The sequence below is a fragment of the Oncorhynchus mykiss genome, chromosome 31 (genome assembly GCF_013265735.2).
Source record: "Oncorhynchus mykiss isolate Arlee chromosome 31, USDA_OmykA_1.1, whole genome shotgun sequence".
NCBI classification, from domain to species: domain Eukaryota; kingdom Metazoa; phylum Chordata; class Actinopteri; order Salmoniformes; family Salmonidae; genus Oncorhynchus; species Oncorhynchus mykiss.
The window spans coordinates 7,651,193-7,661,491 of NC_050571.1; positions in this window are offsets into that span (position 1 = coordinate 7,651,193).

A 10,299-nucleotide genomic window follows, 5' to 3' on the forward strand; every position below is an offset into this window, starting at 1 on the left:
AAACATACAGTAACATACAATAACATACAGTAACATACAGTAACATACAATAACATACAAAAACATACAGTAACATACAATAACATACAGTAACATACAATAACATAAAATAACATACAGTAACATACAATAACATACAGTAACATGCAATAACATACAGTAACATACATTAACATACAATAACATACAATAACATACAGTAACATGCAATAACATACAATAACATACAGTAACATGCAGTAACATACAATAACATACAATAACATACAGTAACATGCAATAACATACAGTAACATACAGTAACATACAATAACATACAATAACATACAGTAACATGCAATAACATACAATAACATACAGTAACATGCAATAACATACAGTAACATACAATAACATACAGTAACATGCAATAACATACAATAACATACAGTAACATACAATAACATACAGTAACATACAATAACACACAGGCGATAGACACAGCTGTACTATTTGGAGGTAACTAACGTAGGAGAAAACCTATAGCATGAACTGACACTTCTGTTGTGTTAACTTTCTATTGATCAGATCCCTATGGGCCCTGGTGAAAGTAGTGCACTACGTAGGGAATAGGGTTCTATAGGACTCTGGTCAAAAGTAGTGCACTATGTAGGGAATAGGGTTCTATAGGGCTCTGGTCAAAAGTAGTGCACTATATAGGGAATAGGGTTCTATAGGGCTCTGGTCAAAAGTAGTACACTATGTAGGGAATAGGGTTCTATAGGGCTCTGGTCAAAAGTAGTGCACTATATAGGGAATAGGGTTCTATAGGGCCCTGGTGAAAGTAGTGCACTATGTAGGGAATAGGGTTCTATAGGGCTCTGGTCAAAAGTAGTGCACTATGTAGGGAATAGGGTTCTATAGGGCTCTGGTCAAAAGTAGTGCACTATATAGGGAATAGGGTTCTATAGGGCTCTGGTCAAAAGTAGTGCACTATGTAGGGAATAGGGTTCTATAGGGCTCTGGTCAAAAGTAGTGCACTATGTAGGGAATAGGGTTCTATAGGGCTCTGGTCAAAAGTAGTGCACTATGTAGGGAATAGGGTTCTATAGGGCTCTGGTCAAAAGTAGTGCACTATATAGGGAATAGGGTTCTATAGGGCTCTGGTCAAAAGTAGTGCACTATGTAGGGAATAGGGTTCTATAGGGCTCTGGTCAAAAGTAGTGCACTATGTAGGGAATAGGGTTCTATAGGGCTCTGGTCAAAAGTAGTGCACTATGTAGGGAATAGGGTTCTATAGGGCTCTGGTCAAAAGTAGTGCACTATATAGGGAATAGGGTTCTATAGGGCTCTGGTCAAAAGTAGTGCACTATATAGGGAATAGGGTTCTATAGGGCTCTGGTCAAAAGTAGTGCACTATGTAGGGAATAGGGTTCTATAGGGCTCTGGTCAAAAGTAGTGCACTATATAGGGTATAGGGTGCCATATGAGACTCATCCCTGTTTATAGTGAAGTCATTGTTTTTTGTATTTTTAAAAACTTTATTTAACTAGGCAAGTCAGTTAAGAACAAATTCTTATTTTCAGTGACGGCCTAGGAACAGTGGGTTAACTGCCTGTTCAGGGGCAGAACGACAGATTTTTTTTACCTTGTCAGTTCTGGGATTCGATCTTGCAAACTTTCGGTTATTAGTCCAAACCCCTGGAGCAGTGTCCCTGTTAGTAGTGAAGTCATTGTGAAGGCCAAGCCCCTGCAGCAGTGGAAGGACATAACAGACTGTCTTTAGTGAAATTACATTCAACCCCTGGAGTTTCTCCAGTCTGCTATTCTGTTACTAGGGATAAAAACGCAATGCGTTGGGTTCCTCCTGCTTCGAAATGCTGTTTGGTATCATTTCATCAGCTCATATTTTTCAGCTTTTGAAGATGTCTAGTCTTGCAGCATGGCATCATTGTTTATCATTGTTTGTGGGGAGCACATCTGTATATTACATTGCGTACCAAGGTGGCTAGGTGGCTAACGCTATTATTATAACAAAGCCACGTTTTATTCTGAACACTATGCTGCATCTTAAATACTGTACTTGTGTCTGACAAGCATCAATAACATATATTTGGCTATAGACTGACATCTAGTGAGCATGAATGGAAAGCATTCCAAAGATGGTATTTCACCAACATTCTAATAGGAATCATATTCGGAACTCTCTCAAGTAGCATTGGCGCCATCTAGTGGATGTGTATGGAACAACATCACATCTTGATTATTAACAGGCCAAAAACATAATGTACACATCCTCCTACAACTGAGTATAATTGACTCCTTCTAGCTAAGGTTAGATATGATTGGTTCGGTTGTTGGAAGTGTAACAGGGGTCAGATTATATTCGTTTTTTGGGGGGGTTGAACATGTCCACTGATATTGTGGGGCCTTCCTCTTCTCCTTCTCCTCTTCTCTTCTTCCTCTTCTCCTATTTAATATTTTATAACCACACAATCAAACACAGCCTAAAACCCTCTGTGGTTCAGTCATACACAGGCATAACTGTGTCCTCTCCATCACAGTGAAACAGTGAATGCTGTGCCTCAGTCACACACTGGTTGGTTGAATTCTCCCCCCATCCAGCTCCTCCACCCATCCAGCTCCTCCCCCCATTCAGCTCCTCCCCCATCCAGCTCCCCCCCCCCATCCAGCTCCTCCCCCCCATCCAGCTCCTCCCCCCATCCAGCCCCCCCCCATCCAGCTCCTCCCCCCATCCAGCTCCTCTCCCCATCCAGCCCCTCCCCCCATCCAGCCCCTCCCCCATCCAGCTCCTCCCCCCATCTAGCTCCTCCCCCCATCCAGCTCCTCCCCCCATCCAGCTCCTCCCCCCATCCAGCTTCTCCCCCATCCAGCTCCCCCCCCCCCCATCCAGCTTCTCCCATCATCCAGCTCCTCCCCCCATCCAGCTCCTCCCCCCCTGTAGACATTGTAAAAGAGGCTAAAGCCAGAAGCAGCTTAGCCTACAGACCAGAGCTGTTCCAGTCCAGTCCTGGAGGGCCAATACACTTCTCGTTTTTGTTTCTACCTGGTAGTTAATTGCACTAACCCGGTGACCCAGGTTTGAATTAGTCCCTGATTAGAAGGAGAGTGTCACGCCCTGACCTTAGAGAGACTTTTTATTTCTCTATTTTGGTTAGGTCAGGGTGTGATTTGGGTGGGCATTCTAGTTTTCTATTTCTTTGTTGGCCAGGCATGGTTCCCAATCAGAGGCAGCTGTCTATCGTTGTCTCTGATTGGGAATCATACTTAGGCAGCCTGTTTTTCCACCCTAGTTTGTGGGACGTTGTTTTTGCACAGTAGCTGAGAGCCCTGCACAACTTTAAACTTTAGTTTATATTGTTTTGTCGGTGCTTCATTATTAAATGATCATGAACACTTTCCACGCTGCGCTTTGGTCTCACTCATTCAACGACGGACGTAACAGAGAGTATACAAACCAGAAGGGTTTGGCCCACCAGGACAACATTGAACAACATGTACAGTGGGGCAAAAAAGTATTTAGTCAGCTACCAATTGCACAAGTTCTCCCACTTAAAAATATGAGAGAGGCCTGTAATTTTCATCATAGGTACACTTCAACTATGACAGACAAAATTAGAAAAAAAATCCAGAAAATCACATTGTAGGATTTTTAATGAATTTATTTGCAAATGATGGTGGAAAATAAGTATTTGGTCACCTACAAACAAGCAAGGTTTCTGGCTCTCACAGACCTGTAACTTCTTCTTTAAGAGGCTCCTCTGTCCTCCACTCATTACCTGTATTAATGGCACCTGTTTGAACTTGTTATCAGTATAAAAGACACCTGTCCACAACCTCAAAACAGTCACACTCCAAACTCCACTATGGCCAGACCAAAGAGCTGTCAAAGGACACCAGAAACAAAATTGTAGACCTGCACCAGGCTGGGAAGACTGAATCTGCAATAGGTAAGCAGCTTGGTTTGAAGAAATCAACTGTGGGAGCAATTATTATGAAATGGAAGACATGCAAGATCACTGATAATCTCCCTCGATCTGGGGCTCCACGCAATATTTTACCCCGTGGGGATCTCACCCTGTGAACCAGACGGGGGGACCTAGTGAATGACCTGCAGAGAGCTGGGACCAAAGTAACAAAGCCTACCATCAGTAACACACTACGCCGCCAGGGACTCAAATCCTGCAGTGCCAGACGTGTCCCCTGCTTAAGCCAGTACATATCCAGGCCCGTCTGAAGTTTGCTAGAGAGAATTTGGATGATCCAGAAGAAGATTGTGAGAATGTCATATGGTCAGATGAAACCAAAATATAACTTTTTGGTAAAAACACAACTCGTCGTGTTTGGAGGACAAAGAATGCTGAGTTGCATCCAAAGAACACCATACCTACTGTGAAGCATGGGGGTGGAAACATCATGCTTTGGGGCTGTTTTTCTGCAAAGGGACCAGGACGACTGATCCGTGTAAAGGAAAGAATGAATGGGGCCATGTATCGTGAGATTTTGAGTGAAAACCTCCTTCCATCAACAAGGGCATTGAAGATGAAATGTGGCTGGGTCTTTCAGCATGACAATGATCCCAAACACACCGCCCGAGCAACGAAGGAGTGGCTTCGTAAGAAGCATTTCAAGGTCCTGGAGTGGCCTAGTCAGTCTCCAGATCTCAACCCCATAGAAAATCTTTGGAGGGAGTTGAAAGTCCGTGTTGCCCAGCAACAGCCCCAAAACATCACTGCTCTAGAGGAGATCTGCATGGAGGAATGGGCCAAAATACCAGCAACAGTGTGTGAAAACCTTGTGAAGACTTACAGAAAACGTTTGACCTCTGTCATTGCCAACAAAGGGTACATAACAAAGTATTGAGAAACTTTTGTTATTGACCAAATACTTTTTTCCACCATAATTTGCAAATAAATTCATTAATAATCCTACAATGTGATTTTCTGGAATTTTCTTTCTCATTTTGTCTGTCATAGTTGAAGTGTACCTAGGATGAGAATTACAGGCCTCTCTCATCTTTTTAAGTGGGAGAACTTGCACAATTGGTGGCTGACTAAATACTTTTTTGCCCCACTGTATATATACATATATATATATATATATATTCCTAGGTTCTGACCTTTCTAGGGAGTTTTTCCTAGTCACCGTGCTTCTACATCTACATTGCTTGCTGTTTTGGGTTTTAGGCTGGGTTTCTGTACAGCACTTTGTGACATCAGCTGATATAAAAAGGGCTTTATAAATACATTTGATTGATTGATTGTGATGGTCTGGGGGTGCTTTGGTGGTGGTAAAGTGGGAGATTTGTACAGGGTAAAGGGGATCTTGAAGAAGGAAGGCTATCACTCCATTTTGCAACGCCATTCCATACCCTGTGGACGGCGCTTAATTGAAGCCAATTTCCTCCCACAACAGGACAATGACCCAAAGCACAGCTCCAAACTATGCAATAACTATTTAGGGAAGAAGCAGTCAGCTGGTATTCTGTCTATAATGTGGCCAGCACAGTCACCGGATCTCAACCCTATTGAGCTGTTATGGGAGCAGCTTGACCGAATGGTACGTAAGAAGTGACAATCAAGCCAATCCAACTTGTGGGAGGTGCTTCAGGAAGCATGGTGTCAAATCTCTTCAGATTACCTCAACAAATTGACAACTAGAATGACAAAGGTCTGCAAGGCTGTAATTGCTGCAAATGGAGGATTATTTGATGAAAGCAAAGTTTGAAGGACACAATTATTATTTCAATTAAAAATCATTATTTATGACCTTGTCAACGTCTTGACTGTATTTCCTATTCATTTTGCAACTCATTTCATGTATGTTTTCATGGGGAACAAGGACATTTTTAAGTGACCCCCAGACTTTTGAACGGTAGTGTATAAATATTTTATTTAATCTTTATTTAACTAGGCAAGGCTATGATAAGTAAGGATTCTATAGTATAAAGCCCCTTACCTGACAAAAGTCACTGTGAGAGAACGTGAGACGAGACAACATGACAATGTGAGAATATAACAATTTGATATGACAATGGTAACTATGAACACAACTCTGCTTTGATTCACTCCAGGATGACATCCTGGACTTTCACCCAGAACTTGATATTGTGTCGAGGCCTCAAGTCAAACATTACAACCAAAGTGTCTATTGACCAGACCTGCCATTCATACACAGTGCCAGTGTAAACGTTGCACCTTTCTTTAACACAAGGGAATAAAAACATGAACAAAAGTATATAGTGTAATTATATAGTGTATGTATACAGAGCATATAGTGTAATTATAGAGTATATATATATTGTGCATATCGTATAATTATATAGTATATACATATATATATATATATATATATATATATATATATATATATATGTATAGATATATATATATATATATATAGATATATATATAGTGCATATAGTGTAATTATATATTGTGCATATATACATATTGTGCATATAGTGTAATTATATATATATAGTATATATATATATATATATATATATATATATATATATATATATATAGTGCATATAGTGTGTATATATATATATATGTAGTGCATATAGTGTAATTATGTAGTGTATATATATAGTGCATATAGTGTGTATATATATATATATATATATATATATATATATATATATATATATATATATATATATATATATAGTGCATATAGTGTAATTATGTAGTGTATATATTTAGTGCATATAGTGTGTATTTATATATAGTGCATATAGTGTAATTATATAGTATATATACATAGTGCATATAGTATAATTATATAGTATATATACATAGTGCATATAGTATAATTATATAGTATATATATATATAGTGCATATAGTATAATTATATAGTGTATATATATAGTGCATATAGTATAATTATATAGTATATATATATATATATATAGTGCATATAGTATAATTATATAGTATATATATATAGTGCATATAGTGTGTATTTATATATAGTGCATATAGTGTAATTATATAGTATATATACATAGTGCATATAGTATAATTATGTAGTGTATATATATAGTGCATATAGTATAATTATATAGTGTATATATATAGTGCATATAGTATAATTATATAGTATATATATATATATATATAGTGCATATAGTATAATTATATAGTATATATATATAGTGCATATAGTGTGTATATATATATATATAGTGCATATAGTGTAATTATATAGTGTGTATATATACATAGTGCATATAGTATAATTATATAGTGTAATTATATAGTGTGTATATATACATAGTGCATATAGTATAATTATATAGTGTATATATATAGTGCATATAGTATAATTATATAGTGTATATATATATATATATATAGTGCATATAGTATAATTATATAGTGTATATATATAGTGCATATAGTGTGTATATATATATAGTATATATACATAGTGCATATAGTATAATTATATAGTGTATATATATAGTGCATATAGTATAATTATATAGTGTATATATATAGTGCATATAGTATAATTATATAGTGTATATATATAGTGCATATAGTGTGTGTATATATATATAGTATATATACATAGTGCATATAGTATAATTATATAGTATATATACATAGTGCATATAGTATAATTATGTAGTGTATATATATAGTGCATATAGTATAATTATGTAGTGTATATATATAGTGCATATAGTGTGTATATATATATATAGTATATATACATAGTGCATATAGTATAATTATATAGTGTATATATATAGTGCATATAGTATAATTATATAGTGTATATATATAGTGCATATAGTATAATTATATAGTGTATATATATAGTGCATATAGTGTGTGTATATATATATATATATATAGTATATATACATAGTGCATATAGTATAATTATATAGTATATATACATAGTGCATATAGTATAATTATGTAGTGTATATATATAGTGCATATAGTATAATTATATAGTGTATATATATAGTGCATATAGTGTGTGTATATATATATATATATATATATATATATATATAGTATATATACATAGTGCATATAGTATAATTATGTAGTGTATATATATAGTGCATATAGTATAATTATGTAGTGTATATATAGTGCATATAGTATAATTATGTAGTGTATATACATAGTGCATATAGTATAATTATGTAGTGTATATATATAGTGCATATAGTATAATTATGTAGTATATATACATAGTGCATATAGTATAATTATGTAGTATATATACATAGTGCATATAGTATAATTATATAGTGTATATATATAGTGCATATAGTATAATTATATAGTGTATATATATATAGTGCATATAGTATAATTATATAGTGTATATATATAGTGCATATAGTGTGTATATATATATAGTATATATACATAGTGCATATAGTATAATTATATAGTGTATATATATAGTGCATATAGTATAATTATATAGTGTATATATATAGTGCATATAGTGTGTGTATATATATATATAGTATATATACATAGTGCATATAGTATAATTATATAGTATATATACATAGTGCATATAGTATAATTATGTAGTGTATATATATAGTGCATATAGTATAATTATGTAGTGTATATATATAGTGCACATAGTGTGTATATATATATATAGTATATATACATAGTGCATATAGTATAATTATATAGTGTATATATATAGTGCATATAGTATAATTATATAGTGTATATATATAGTGCATATAGTATAATTATATAGTGTATATATATAGTGCATATAGTGTGTGTATATATATATATATATAGTATATATACATAGTGCATATAGTATAATTATATAGTATATATACATAGTGCATATAGTATAATTATGTAGTGTATATATATAGTGCATATAGTATAATTATATAGTGTATATATAGTGCATATAGTGTGTGTATATATATATATATATATATATATATATATAGTATATATACATAGTGCATATAGTATAATTATGTAGTGTATATATATAGTGCATATAGTATAATTATGTAGTGTATATATATATAGTGCATATAGTATAATTATGTAGTGTATATACATAGTGCATATAGTATAATTATGTAGTGTATATATATAGTGCATATAGTATAATTATGTAGTATATATACATAGTGCATATAGTATAATTATGTAGTATATATACATAGTGCATATAGTATAATTATGTAGTGTATATATATAGTGCATATAGTATAATTATATAGTATATATACATAGTGCATATAGTATAATTATGTAGTATATATACATAGTGCATATAGTATAATTATGTAGTGTATATATATAGTGCATATAGTATAATTATATAGTATATATACATAGTGCATATAGTATAATTATATAGTATATATACATAGTGCATATAGTATAATTATATAGTGTTTATATATAGTGCATATAGTATAATTATATAGTATATATACATAGTGCATATAGTATAATTATATAGTATATATACATAGTGCATATAGTATAATTATATAGTGTATATATATAGTGCATATAGTGTGTGTATATATATATATATATATATATATATATAGTATATATACATAGTGCATATAGTATAATTATATAGTGTATATATATAGTGCATATAGTGTGTGTATATATATATATATATATATATATATATAGTATATATACATAGTGCATATAGTATAATTATATAGTGTATATATATAGTGCATATAGTATAATTATATAGTATATATACATAGTGCATATAGTATAATTATATAGTGTATATACATAGTGCATATAGTATAATTATATAGTATATATACATAGTGCATATAGTATAATTATATAGTGTATATATATAGTGCATATAGTATAATTATGTAGTATATATACATAGTGCATATAGTATAATTATATAGTATATATACATAGTGCATATAGTATAATTATGTAGTGTATATACATAGTGCATATAGTATAATTATATACTGTAGCCTCCATATTGTTATTTCATTTTTTTGTGTTACTTTTTTGATAATATTTTTTTCCTTAAACTTCTTAAAGCATTGTTGGTTGAGCGCTGGTAAGTAAGCATTTCACGATAAGATTTACATATTAGGCACATGTGACAAATAAACGTTGATTTGATTTGAGTATGAGCTCTCCTGAGGATGGGTAAAAGTCTCCGTGGCCATCTGACCACAATCATTGAACTTTGGAAGTTGTATTGTAACCGAGTTAAATGTCAAACCAGTTATCAACTACACACAGCAGGCTACATATTGACA